The sequence below is a fragment of the Sander vitreus genome, chromosome 8 (assembly GCF_031162955.1).
Source record: "Sander vitreus isolate 19-12246 chromosome 8, sanVit1, whole genome shotgun sequence".
Taxonomy (NCBI): domain Eukaryota; kingdom Metazoa; phylum Chordata; class Actinopteri; order Perciformes; family Percidae; genus Sander; species Sander vitreus.
In genome coordinates, this window is record NC_135862.1 from 9,841,527 (window position 1) to 9,855,440 (window position 13,914).

Sequence of the window (13,914 nt, forward strand, 5' to 3'; positions counted from 1 at the left end):
CCTTTTATTCGGACGAATGAACTTACTAGATGCAAGAGCAACGTTCCACTCCTTCGTTTATCGATGATTTATTTTCAATAAGTCAATTTAAACCATTGGTACTCAGTCAGAGTCTCGGAGCTCAGAATAAGACGTCTGGATAGGTCGCCATCTTGGACCAACCCCCTGAAAGAAACCCATATTTCGGATATAGAGTCGATGAAAACAGGTCAAATGTGTTTAGTCCACTTGAATGAATGGAGCGAGGAAGGTAGCGAGAGACGGGGTGAAAGGACCGGTGTGAGTAACAGGAACTGAATCAGAAGGTTGGGAGTCATCAGAAGAAATGTTTATGACTCAATAAAAGATGAGGGACAGTTTTTCTTTGAGTAGCTGAGTGATAGAAGGCTTTGAATGTGGTCTGCGGTGAGTCTCTAGTGTGATCTGAGAGCTCAGAGGGAAACTTTTAACATGATTATTAGGAAATATGATCAAACATAAACAACACTGGAGACTACAGCCATGCTAGCAGCGCTATGACGAGGTTAGCTAGAGGGAGCAGCGGTAGTATTCAGTAGTAGTAGTAGTACAATAGAATAGAAGTAAAATACTCTGTTAAAAGTACAAGTCCTGCATTGAAAATGAGACCAGTAAACACTTTGAAGAAGCTGATTTGATCCACACAAAAAAGGAAAAAGAAGGAGCAGCCTTTTATCTGAAGGTGGAAGTCTCAGTTTGGGTTCAGACTTTAAGAAAAGTTGGTGATTTAAGAAGTGAATCTTACAATGAAAATAATAAACAAGGTTATCACGGATGGGAAGCAGAAAAAGAGAATCAAATGAAAAAGGTTCTATGATTTTCAGCAGGTAATCTGCCGTCTGGAGATGGTTTTAAATGTGTGTGATGAAGAGATGAACTTGCAGCAGGAGTTTTTTGCTGATGTTCTGGCCCTCTGATGATCCAAGTGTTGAACTGAACAAAGTACCAAAAGTAAAAGCACTCACAATGGGCCTCATTCTGGGCTGAAGAACTCATTTATAAATTTTGGGGCGGACATGCGTCGCCTCCTAGTGCATATGTGTGTCTCCAGGCAGGACGTCTATCCACAATTAAAATGATATTTCTCACTGAATTTCCAACTGGTTTTGAAGCTGTATTTCTGATACATGGTACTTGGTTGAATTTAAAATGCAGGTTTTCATACCAACATATCATATCTTGTGTGGGTCTACAGTATGCACCTTTAAGCTTTAATATAATTTAAACGGGTGGGTTATAAAAAACATTCACCCCCATACAGTTGTTATGAAGGGGGCATAGCTATATAGAGACCAACAACTTTAAATTATTTCATAGCTTTTGAGTATTGTACACTTTTTGCACTGCTATAGTTTTTATATTACTATGTCTCCATTATTCTCTTATATTGTCCATATTTAATGCTGGTCTCTAGACTTTGTCCCTGCACTACTGGACTTATTTGCACTACCACCATGACACACACTCTCATAGAGCACCTTACCATGCAGACTGAATCACAGGGTCAGTCCCTGCCCTGTCACTGCAAGCATCTCATGCTTATACATCCCTTAGTACATTCATGTGGAGTTTTTATTTAGTAGCTTTTCTTTTATTTATTTTTATTTTATCATCCTGTTTATGATGTAGGCCTATGTGTATGTTATGTGTGATGTCTTTAAAACTTGAATTTTCCCTTGGGGATCAATAAAGTATCCATCAACCCATCCATCCATCCATCCATCCAACCATCCACACCTCCATACCAGTTGGTGACGGTAAAGTACCAAATTGTTGTGTGCCAACCGACAATAAACCTCAAAGAAGAAAGAAGTGAAGGAAGGAATGAAGGAGTAGTAGAGAGCACCGACAGGAACTATATGCTCAGTTGCCCGATAGAAAACCGTTGAATCCATTTCAAACTGTTTATCCATACGACCAGTGAGATCTGTTCACCGAGTTCCCGCACTACAAACTCCCGGACCGCTTCACATCGACTCCTCAGCTGCTTCAGGTAACACGCCATTCGTCCAGAAAACCCAGCAGAAACCTGGACTGGATTCACGGACTGGAGGACTGACTGGCTCATTCCGTAAGTGCACAACAAACTTATTTATTTTACTTTATTTTTGGTTACATGTAATAACTGAATTAAACATCGTTTACATTTGTAAACTGAACAGTTTTTCATTTTCTCTGTGGACAGTTTAATTGACATTAGTCAGAGATATGTAGGTAGACTGAGTACAGTTGAGACACTTTTAGCGTTTTTGATTTTTCACACAAAAATAGATACTGAAAAGAAGTGAATTTCCACATGACATTTCATTAGCTTGTAGACTAAGATATTATCAATCAATAATACCCATAAGTAGTTTATATTTTCCACAATTAGCTCATAAATTAAGGTGCTTTTTGTGTCAACTGTACCCATATGTGGTACAGTTTATATGGTTGAAATGACAATAGAGGGTTTTCACGACGCGTCATCAGACCAGAAGTCATCATGTTGGAGGTACTCCGCATCACAACAAAGCACAGGCACTGAAGTAGATCCCAAACGGCGTTAAGGAAAATGGTTAATTATTGCCGTGTCTTAGGTTGTACCAATAGGTCGGACCGAGGAAAAACATTTGGAATATTATCGAATTCCAAAAGTTATTAAAAACCAGGGAGAGGAAGGTCAGAACTTATCAGAGGAAAGGAGGCGCTTGTGGTTGGCAAAGCTCAACCAGGATCTACGAGGGAAAAATCTGTCTTGTTCGGTCTTTGAAATGAAAAAAAAACCGATTGAGAGTCACTTGACTACACCTTGAGTATCACAATGATATCATACAGTTAAGGTTAGGTTGATTAAAGACGTTTTTGCATTACTTACTTTGGCCTTCACAACACATTGGTCATTAATGACTTGGTACTGCGTCTCCCTCACCCATCCACACACCATCTGGTTATAAGCCTCCAAACTTTTGTAGGATTTAAGGTCTTCCGCTGTGTATGGGCTCGGCGAGAAAACCATGTAGTTGACTATATCGGGATATGCAACTGAAGGAAGAATCACCGGGTCGCCATGGGTCCAAGAAGAGGGAGCCAAGTTGTAGGGATCTGCACCGCCAGTAAACCGTAATTTCTCAAAATATCGCGCCTTTTTTGTGTGGTCCAGGTCCTTCCATGCCTTTGCATCTTGGACGCGTTTTGATGAGCTTTTCTCTTGTTTAGACATAAAGTATTAAAGTATCCAAAGTGCACAATACTCCATTACTCCATTCAGTTGTTTACACCGAGTGCCTCCAATATGGCCGCGCATCCAGGTTACCGCCCAGAACGTGACGTCAGTGAAAACCCTCTATAGAACCGACTTGACTTGACATTAACAGTATGCAGCTTTAAGCCTAATTTGATTAAACGGGTGAGTTATAAAAAACAATTACCCCCAGTTCTAAAGCTATAGAGACCCAACCTGTTCTTTGTACCGGGCTGTAAACGTGTTTATTTATTCTGTAAAGTTCAGATTTTTTTGAACATAGGAGTCTCTGGGGAATGACCCGCCTCAAATGGCCACGCAAAGAACTGTAGTTCAGCCGCAGAGCTGCTGCTTCAATAACACACACGACAAACGTCATTTTAGCATCTTACTGAGATATTACTCACTACTGAAATAAAAATACTTTATCTGACACATTTGCTTAATTCAGTATCCGTAACGGAGGATTAACATGACCTCTTTTGATATTACATTCAACATGTTTGTAACATTACAATATTGTAAAACACCTTTTTAATCTGTGAAATGTTGTTCCATGTTACTTAGTTTGGTATATCTTTCACATGAACATTTAAAAAGTCGCACAAAAGTCTTTTTCTATGAGTCTGTATGGTCAAGTGGGTTAGATGTCCGTCCCAAACTGGTGGCGGCACAGACGCATCTCACACAACCAAAGGCGGTACCTACGTGTTTAAATCTATGATGCCAGACCTATCTCCACAGCGCCGCCGAGGAAGGTCTGGCAACAGGAGCATACACTCCTGCATAGGAAAAAAAACAGTCAGGGTTGTTTGCATTTCTTTAAACCATCACAATCCTATTTGGCGGGGCTAATCTCCAGTTGCAAAGACGGTGAACTTGTTTTGGTGGAACATTTGCACCCCGCTGAAGAAAATGCAACATACAATTTTAAATGAAGTTAACTGTTGACACAATACAGTAACATGAGCTATTTAAATGAGCTGATACATGGTTAAACCTCATCAGCTCTTACCAGTGTATCTCCGTGTGTACTTCGTCCACAGCAATCCCACCAATCGCTCCCAAAACGTCCCAGTTAGAGAGGAAATGCCGTAAACATATTCTTTATAAATCTTTACAACTTGAACTATTGTCCGAAAGAAAGAAACAGGCCTGTCTTGTTGCACGATCCAAATTTTCTTCAAAACTTGACACTTTTAGCGTGCAACGTTAGCTTGCTAGCTCAGGGGCTAAAAGAAGAAAAATGGCATTAAATGTAACTGAACTTTAATGAGACCATCTTAAAAGCCAGTAGATAGACCTGGCTAGCACCCATTAACCAAAAAATAAAATAAAAAAAGGAAATGAATCTAAATGTCGCACCATGACTGACTGTACTTTCTGTCTGTTCTGTTTTCAGCTTCACTCAGAGACCAAATGGCTTCCAGATCAGAGGAGGATCTCTGCTGTCCGGTCTGTCACGATGTCTTTAGAAATCCTGTTCTTCTGTCATGTAGCCACAGCTTCTGTAAAGACTGTCTGCAGAGATGGTGGAGACAGAAACAAGCTCAAGAGTGTCCAGTCTGTAAGACGACATCTTCAAATTGAAATCCACTTTGTAACCTGGTGTTAAAGAAGCTGTGTGAGTCCTTCTTACTGGAGAGAAATCAGAGAGCTTCAGAGGCTCTCTGCAGTCTGCACTCTGAGAAACTCAAACTCTTCTGTCTGGACCATCAGTAGCCAGTGTGTCTCATCTGCAGAGATTCAGAAATACACTCCAACCACTGATTCAGACCCGTCGATGAAGCTGCACGACAACACAGGAAGGAGCTTCAGGAAACTCTGGAGCCCTTAAAGGAGAAGTTAAAGGGTTTAGAACAAGTTAAAGTGAAGTTTAATCAGACAGCAAAACACATAAAGCTCCAGACCCGACGCACAGAGACGCAGATTAAGGAGCAGTTTAAGAAGCTTCACCAGTTTCTAGAAGAGGAAGAGGAGGCCAGGTTGGCTGCACTGAAGGAGGAAGAGGAGCAGAAGAGTCAGAGGATGAAGGAGAAGATGGAGGCTCTGAGCAGAGAGATAGCAGCTCTTTCAGACACAGTCAGAGCCACAGAGGAGGAGCTGAGAGCTGAAGACGTCTCATTCCTGATCAACTACAAGGCTGCAGTGGAAAGAGTCCAGCAGCGCCCCCTGCTGGATGATCCACAGCTGCTCTCAGGAGCTCTGATAGACAAGGCCAAACACCTAGGCAACCTGAGCTTCAACATCTGGAACAAGATGAAGGACATGGTCTCCTACACTCCTGTGATTCTGGATCCAAGCACTGCTCATCCAGAACTCATCCTGTCTGAAGATTTGACCAGTGTGAGACTTGGAGGAAAGAGACAGCTTCCTGATAATCCAGAGAGGTTTGATAGATACCACTGTGTCCTGGGCTCTGATGGCTTTAACTCAGGGACTCACAGCTGGGATGTCCAGGTTGGAGACAGTACAACCTGGTCACTCGGCGTGTTAGCAGAGTCTGTCTGGAGGAAGGGAGGCAGACCGTCTGGATTATGAGAATAGGGTTGTATCAAGGTAAACACTCAGAACGGTCACCACCAGCTCCACCCACTGATCTTGTAGTGCAGAAGCAGCTCCAGAGGATCAGAGTGACTCTGGACTGGAACAGAGGAAAGCTGTTGTTCTCTGATGCTGATACTAACACACACATACACACCTTCGCACACACCTTTACTGAGAAGGTGTTTCCATTCATTTTAACTGCTAATAAAGTGAAAATATCACCTGTAAATGTGTGTGTGTGACAGTGGAACAGAGCAGTTAAGAGGATGATTATATTCATTCGGTTTTTCTTAAAGAGAAAAGTCACCGGATTTAACATTTTAATCTGCACCTATCTACTGCTTTCTCATTATTACAAAGATGTTTAATTTTCTTTCAATTGTTTTTAATTTAGAATAGAGTTTTTATTTACATCTAACCTCAAATTAAACTGTTTTATTAAGCCCAGTTCAGACCAAAGATTTGCGACGAGACAAGTTGAAACTTCTTGCAACGAGTCGGTCTGCAGCGTTCTGGAACCTGACAGTTCACACCAATGAGACGAGACGGTGTATCATCTCCATGACAACGCCTTGTTAGTCTTCCGTTCTAACTTCCGACTTTTAGGCTTTTTTGTAGCTGGATATATCACTTGTTTGGTCTAAATATGAATGTGGATAACATAAGTGATAATGAGATGCTTGCTACAGTTACATTTCTAGTGATGAATCGGCGAAAAACATGTTTTATTCCTCTGATTCACTGCTTTGTTCTAACACCGCTGGGCTCTCTCTCTCTTCAGACACTCTCTATCTCTCTCTCTCTCTCTGTCTCTCTCTATCTCTCTCTCTCTCTTTCTCTCTCTCTCTCTCTCTTCTCTCTCTCTCTCTCTCTCTCTCTCTCTCTCTCTCTCTCTCTCTCTCTCTCTCACTCTCTTCAGTCACTCTCTCTCTCTCTCTCTCTCTCTCACTCCAGTCACTCTCTATCTCTCTCTACCATATAACGTTACTGTGCTTTCAGACGCTCGTTGAGGCTCCGTCTAAAACTCTGCCATTTCGACCAGCTGTTTGTAACATAAAAATAAAATGGATTATGCATAATTTCTTTTCCAGGGCTTGACATTAACTTTTTGAGGAACTTGTCCTTAGGACAAGTACATTTACGTTTCACTTGTCCATGCACAAAAGTCACTTGTCCGGGTAAAGATTTATCATTTTATTATTCTTTTTATGTTTTGCTAATGCAGAATTTGAACAAACTGCTGAAAGAATCCAAACACTATCAACATTGATACATTTCAGTTGAAACAGTAGAAACAAATGTGTTCCAATAATAGATTTTCCCTTCAACAAGAAAAAAGGATCTCCAGACTAGTAATACAAAGTAGTACTTTGCACGCCGGTGTGCAGAAGTTAATATATTGAGATTCTAAGTCAATATTTTAAAGTTTCTCATTACTTTCAGATTCCTAGTCAATATTCTGAGTTACTAAGTCAATATATTGAGATATTAAGTCAATATATTGATTATTTTAGTAATTGAGTATTCTACCGATTATTCCATCGATTAATCGAGTAATTGGATAAGAAATACTTTTGTTTTATGGAAGAGCAATAATATACAATAGTTTGGTTTAATTTTCGGAAAAAGCTAAATTTGTATTGCCTACATTGCTTACAATATCATCTCTTACAAAAACTAAACATATTAAGTGCATTTAAGTGCCATATTACATTGTTTTTAAAGAAAACATTTTCTGAAATGCAATTAACATCCTCAAACTATTTTTCTTTTTATTCGATTTTGCAGTAGACACTGTACAGAGTTTTCGTTTTAACTACATTCGAACTGATTCCAAACTTCAGACACTTTCTGTCGTTTTCTCCAGCCTGTTTCTTCTCTTAGCCCCTCACTATTTACACTCTTTTTCTTTGTAATCTGCGCCGTCAGTCTTGATGGCATGTGTCGCCAGCAGCATCAAGCCCGGTGTGCGACAGTTACCCTACAGTCACATTAGCTACAAGAGATGGCGACAAAGCGACAGGCTGCCATTCATTTTCAATGGGAGAGGCCGTTTGCCAGCGACAAGTGACAAGCTTGCCACTGCCATGAGCATGGCGCAGCCGAAAAATAGACAGGAAGTCATTTCATGCAAATGCTGAGCGATGTGACAAAGCGAAAGTGAGGGCAGCGTGACATATGTACGTTGGTTGCTCGAGTCGAAGAAAATCATTCAAGATGGTGGAAACGCTTCAGGACATTGTATTTCTGTATATATCTGATATGTTTGGCATTTTATCTCATATTTTTTACTTCTATCGAGAAATAACTACTTTTAAATCCAAAAACATCGTTCTTGTGACTTAACAATACCTCTGAAGTGACTTTTAAGACGTGCTTGAAGGTAGTGCCAGAGAATTTCTGTTTACTGTTGCCAAGCAATCAGGAGTAGGCTAGGCACGCCCAGGAGAGCCCACAAGCGAGTTTGTGTCGCTCTCTTTTGTAGCTAATGTGACTGTAGGGTAATAATCCTCCGTGCGGAAACACCGTGAGCGATACAACGTTGGTTACATTGATTAAACGAAGGATTTTTAGCAATCGAATTATTTGAGTTACTCTAGGAATCGTTTCAGCCCTAATATTGAGATACTAAGTTATTGAGATTCTAAGTCAGTATTTTGAAGTTTCTCATTACTTTCAGATTCCTAGTCAATATTCTAAGTTACTAAGTCAATATATTGAGATACTGAGCCAATATTTTGAGATATTAAGTCAATATATTGATATACTAAGTCATTATTTTGAGATAAGTCAATATATTGAGATTCTAAGTCAATATTTAAAATGTTCTCATAACTTTGAGATTCTTAGTTTATATTCTGACATACTGAGTCAATATATTGAGATACTAAGTCAATATTTTGACCAGAGGTAGTGGTGACTTATACTATTTCTAAAATAATGTTGTAGACATAACAATGGATTTTTTTTTTTTTTTTAATACAATTTCACTTTCTACCCGGTAGAGGCTGATTTATCATAAATCTGCAATGGAACGTGGCTGGTCGTCATAGCGACGCCGCAGGAAACTGCCGTGACCTAACGTGACACACACAACGTGGATGGTGTGTTGTTTTTGATTCTCATCATGTGGCTGTTTGCCAGAAGACGGATTTAGGTTCTAAAGAAGCTGGAGGCAACAACAAAAAAAACACCGCTGGCTAAACTATTTTAAAATGGTGGGTTTGTTCAGGACACCCCCCCTTCTGTTGCTAGCAATGATGTAAATGGACTATATTTATACAGCACTTTTCTAGTCTAGGAAAATGTTGCTTTAAGAGTTTATGTACCTTTTTTATTTTCCTCCCTTTTTTGACGTTTTTTTTTTTAATCATTTTTGTTGCTTTTTTAAAAGATTTTTTAGTTATTTTTCACTTTTTATAAAAATATGTTTTTACTTTTTTGATGTTTTTGTGGCTTTATTTTAGATTTTTTGTCGATTTTGACAAAAACTCTTAACCTTATAAATTGTTTATGATATATTAATCTTTTTTTATTGTTGGTCGCATTTTTTAACATTTGTATAGATTTTTTCGAGGTTTTAGTTGATTTAATTTTAATAACAATCCTTCAGTTTTTTTAGTTATAATATTTCACTGAAACAGGAGACGGCATGAATTTCCATTTCCAATATTGAAATCACGATTATTTCTTTGACTTTTGGAAAGATGTTGCCATTACAGTTTGAGCTTCCTTTTCTCATTCAGAACACAAGACAAAATACAAGTTTACTCTATAGAGCCCCCCCCTACAGCTGCAGAATAGATATTTGGCAGCTCCAATGTTTACTCGTGTCTGACTCCTCTCTCGGTCAGTCTGCCGTTTCCTCTTCCTCTGTTCCTCCGACAATGCTTTCCTAGCTTTCTGCTTCTTTGGCTCAGCCATGACGACAGTGTGAAAAACTCCATCGCTACCTTGTTAGCCGGTTCCTCAATGGGCGTATGTGTGCAGTGCCGTGAATAAATTTGTTACATCGCGAGACCTGATATCACGCCATACTTCCTGACGCTCGCCGGCCGATAGTTGCAAGGGTGGTTTTTCTGCTCACAGGCGCCAAGGGGGAGCGAGACGACCACCATTCAACCCGAAAAAAGTCAAATAACCATTCCAATGACTCTGAAGCTGTTCAGTTAATAAGGTAAATTATGCTAAAACAAACCTGCATAGTTCCACTTTAAATTAGTTTTTCACTTTTTATAAAAATATTTTTTTGCTTTTTTGACGTTTTTGTGGCAAATTTAGTAACAAGGTAGCCTGACGTGGTCTGATTCTGCTCCATTGGGCTGTGATTATGGGGCGTGTTCCAACCGAACCAGGAAAGAAAATTCCTCTGCACTCAATTGGATAGACCTACAACCAATCAGAGCAACGGAGACAGACGTCACAGAAGCTGCAAGTCAAAGGCAGGCTTTACGTTACTGTTGATCATCTGTCCATCATCGTATGAAGCCCACCCTGACAATTTGATTGGTCCGAACAGCTCTGGTTCGAGCATAGTTGGATTCGACGGATCAAGTCCAGACCAAACTTCCCGACCTCAAATGTTGTGGGTGGGGCTAAGTTCGGCTGGCATCCAGGCTAGCAACAAGGTGATTAGTAGGGTATATGTTACGCCTCAGGGTGGCATTTCAAACAAGCATCACAAGTTTCATGTTGATAGCAATTAGTACAGCAGAGAAATTCCAATCGCAAATGTTCCATTTACATGCAATAAACGTTGATTATAGCGCCCCCTAATAGCCAATTATTAAACTGTGCGTAGGATCCTTACTAAAAGTGTACGTACGGCTAAAAGCCAAAAGTGGCGTATGCCAAAAAAAAAAATCAGATTTATAAAACCGTGTGTACGCACATCTGTAAGTAATGTTCCCTTTATAAATCACAGATTACCCACAAGTGTGTGTATGTGAATCAGCCTCTTATCCCGCCCTGTACACGCCCATTTTTAACCATAAATAGTCAATGCAAAGCACCTCATGAATGCTGATCAGCATGTTAATGACTCTGGCAGTTTTTTCTTTCTTTCTTTCGCCGAATCATGACGACTGGCGGGGGAAAAGCAAAAATCTTCTCAGACACTGGTGAATTGGTGCAAATTGAATTATAATTTCGGCCTGTTCTCGCATAGTTTAGGGAAACCTGATCTATAGACTATATTAATAATATGAATTATTATTAATAATAATAATAATAGTATTAATAATACTGTCAAAACGGCAGGCATTACGGCACTTGGGGACGGCTTCGATATACCACACCTATATGATGAGATTCAACCGAACTATGTATTATATCCAAACAAGCCTTAGTGATAAAGTTGAAGATTATATATAATATTTATATAAAACACTTAGCTGTCTGCCATTTCCCTCAGGAAACAGCCGGTTGTCCCTAGAGTAGTGAGGACCTGTATTTGGACCGGGATGGCATGGTTCCGGCGCGTTGCCCTCTCTACTGGACCCAATTCAGTACATAGATCCAAGAGCTCAGCTTTAGGGAATCTAAATCAGCATATCATCATGGTCCCTGAAGTCTCTCTCTCTCCTGATTCTTCCATTAGCGACTAGTCCTCCTGCAGGGCCAGCAGTGCCATCATGCAGCATTACGCACAGGGGTCACCGCAGTATTTATACAGTATGTTTACAACAATGTGTAATTGTTAACACCTTGCCAAAATCACAGCATCAACTAGTGGTATCCCCCACCCCGAGAAGACGAAAGTCTTCATGCAGGTTTAGTCACGAACAGTATTAAAGTTCGGACCGATAACGAGGACATTAAGTGTAACAATTGCAAGAGAGCTTAACGGCTGTATTTCCAGACTTTGATATTTGATGATATGTGCACAGTACTAAAGGCAGATATTTAGTTATTTACACTGTGTTCTGCAGTAATCTAATGCTAGGGTATTTGATGCTATCCTGTATTCCAATGGTTCCCAACCTGGGGTCCAGGGACCCCTCAGGGGGGCGGCAAAGATCACAGGGGGTGCGCAAGTCTTTCTCTGGTTTGAGGTTGAGGTAAAAAAAAAAATATTTGCACGTTAAACAAATTATGATAATACACTAGAATATATAATGTCTACAAAAGTCGATATAAAAACTATATATTTTTGTTCTCGCTTAAAATTGTAGGCAGGCTACTTAGTAGGCCAAACCTCTGGGACCTCTTAACCTGGGACCTTGCTGTCATCAGGTCAGCTGCTAGCTGCTATCATCCTCGTTTTTCCTGCCGCCACGGCATCACTATTTTATGAATGAAACATGGCGGAGAAACGTAAAAGTGCTGATAACTGCTCTGTATCAAAAACAAAAGTAAGGCTCTATCTCGAGAGTTACCTCAACTTCGGTTTCGGAGGTGGGGCTCAGCTTTTCTTAGACATAAGTAGGGGCGCCAAGGAAAAAAGGTTGGGAACCACTGCTGTATTCCATGCCGTCGGGCCATCTCCTCCTCCTGAGCTCCGTAGTGGACTCTGTGACGGTGAGACAATGCCGATTTAATTTTTAGAAAAAGATTTAAGTTGGATTTTACAAGGTGTTTATGGAACAATTGTGCAAATAACACTGCTGGATTTAATCTTCATGATAACGTGGATGATATGGAGTGAATAAATGTGCAAGGTTCAAGGTTCGGCTTTATTGTCATTATACAACAGAATTGTCCAATGAAATGCGATCGTCATTTACAGCTGGCTCTGATAAAGTTAAGTTACCAACCGTGCTGCCTCTGTGGACCTTGGGTTAAAATATCAGAAAAAAAGTCAAAAGTTGTCAAAAAATATTCTAAAAAGGCGACGACTTCTAAAAATCCTGCCTATGTGTACATAGTTTTCTCTCCACGTTAGTTATCTGGGCATTAGGGCTCAACGATCGAAAATCGAATTGTGATTTTTCTGCCAAGTTTGTTTCTGGCTCTGTAATGTTAAATATAATGTTTCTACTTCACTTCTTATTTCCTGAGAAAGTTTGGACATCTCTTGAAGATCAGAAAGCTGTCTGCAGCAGTTAGTGTTGGTCATTCTATTCACTGACAGGACTAATGTGGAGACTTAGCTCTTTTATTTTCTAACTAAATCAACAAATATGGAACTGCGTCACTATGAGCTGGCACTCCAACAGGAACTAGTGTCACTTCTTTATGATGCAACTTTGTGTTCAAATTCAAAAACATGTTATTTGTACTGTCCAATCCTAATCAGGACACTACAAATAGAATAGGTGTAGACCACACTCTCAGCAATCATTTGGTGCGACAGTGGCAAGAAAAAAGTTCTGAAGTCTAAATTCCTGCATTCAGATATATTAGTATGCACAAATTTGAAGGTACTTTAAGTGATGTCACACGTTTTTTAGGCTACAACATGTTTTGTCACATACAGCAAACATCTCCTCACTATCCGCAAGCTGCCTGTCCCCTGAACACACTGTAAAACAACGCGGTCTCTGTAGACAGCCTAGGGTCCACACACGCCAACAAAAACAAAGTGGTCCAACCTGGACCATGCAAACATACACAAACCGTGTTCCAGTGTTCAGCCAATAACGGACAAGAAGGATTTTTGGGGGGGAGGGGGGGGGGGGAGGAGGGAGGAGCGAGCTAGTCTTCGTTTTGTTTGAAAATACTTTGAACGTCAACAAGAAGTAACGTCACCCAACATCGCTTAGAGTACCTTTAAGTTACAAAATGTTGTAGGTTTCCACAGAATGAAGCCTCAGCTCGAAGGTCTTCTAAATCTCCTCGTCTTAATCCACATAAAACAAAATCCACAGGACCACACAGTAAAAGTTTAACTATTTAGTTTTACAAGAAAAAATACAACAGTGCAAAATCCACTTCCAAAAAATGATGCAGAGAGCCAGAGAGAGAAGGTGATAATGGTAAAGGAAATTGTTGTATGCCAATTAGCAAAACACAAATGACTGCATTTAGGCTCCTACAAACGTCCTTATTTATTTGAAGGAGAACACAAAACTCAGGAGGCAGATAACACTTAAACATCTAAATATATAGAATATAATGCAGTAAGAAGGCTTTTACATCAGGGACCTGAGCCCAGATCTGCTCTCTTTTAATTAAATTAATTCTTA

At 40.0% G+C, this 13,914-nt stretch overlaps 1 pseudogene; it reads left to right on the plus strand.

The window, feature by feature from the left end:
* Nucleotides 1-4,616: 4,616 nt before the first annotated feature.
* LOC144521492 (nuclear factor 7, brain-like) lies at nucleotides 4,617-6,030 on the plus strand (annotated as a pseudogene).
* Nucleotides 6,031-13,914: the final 7,884 nt, after the last annotated feature.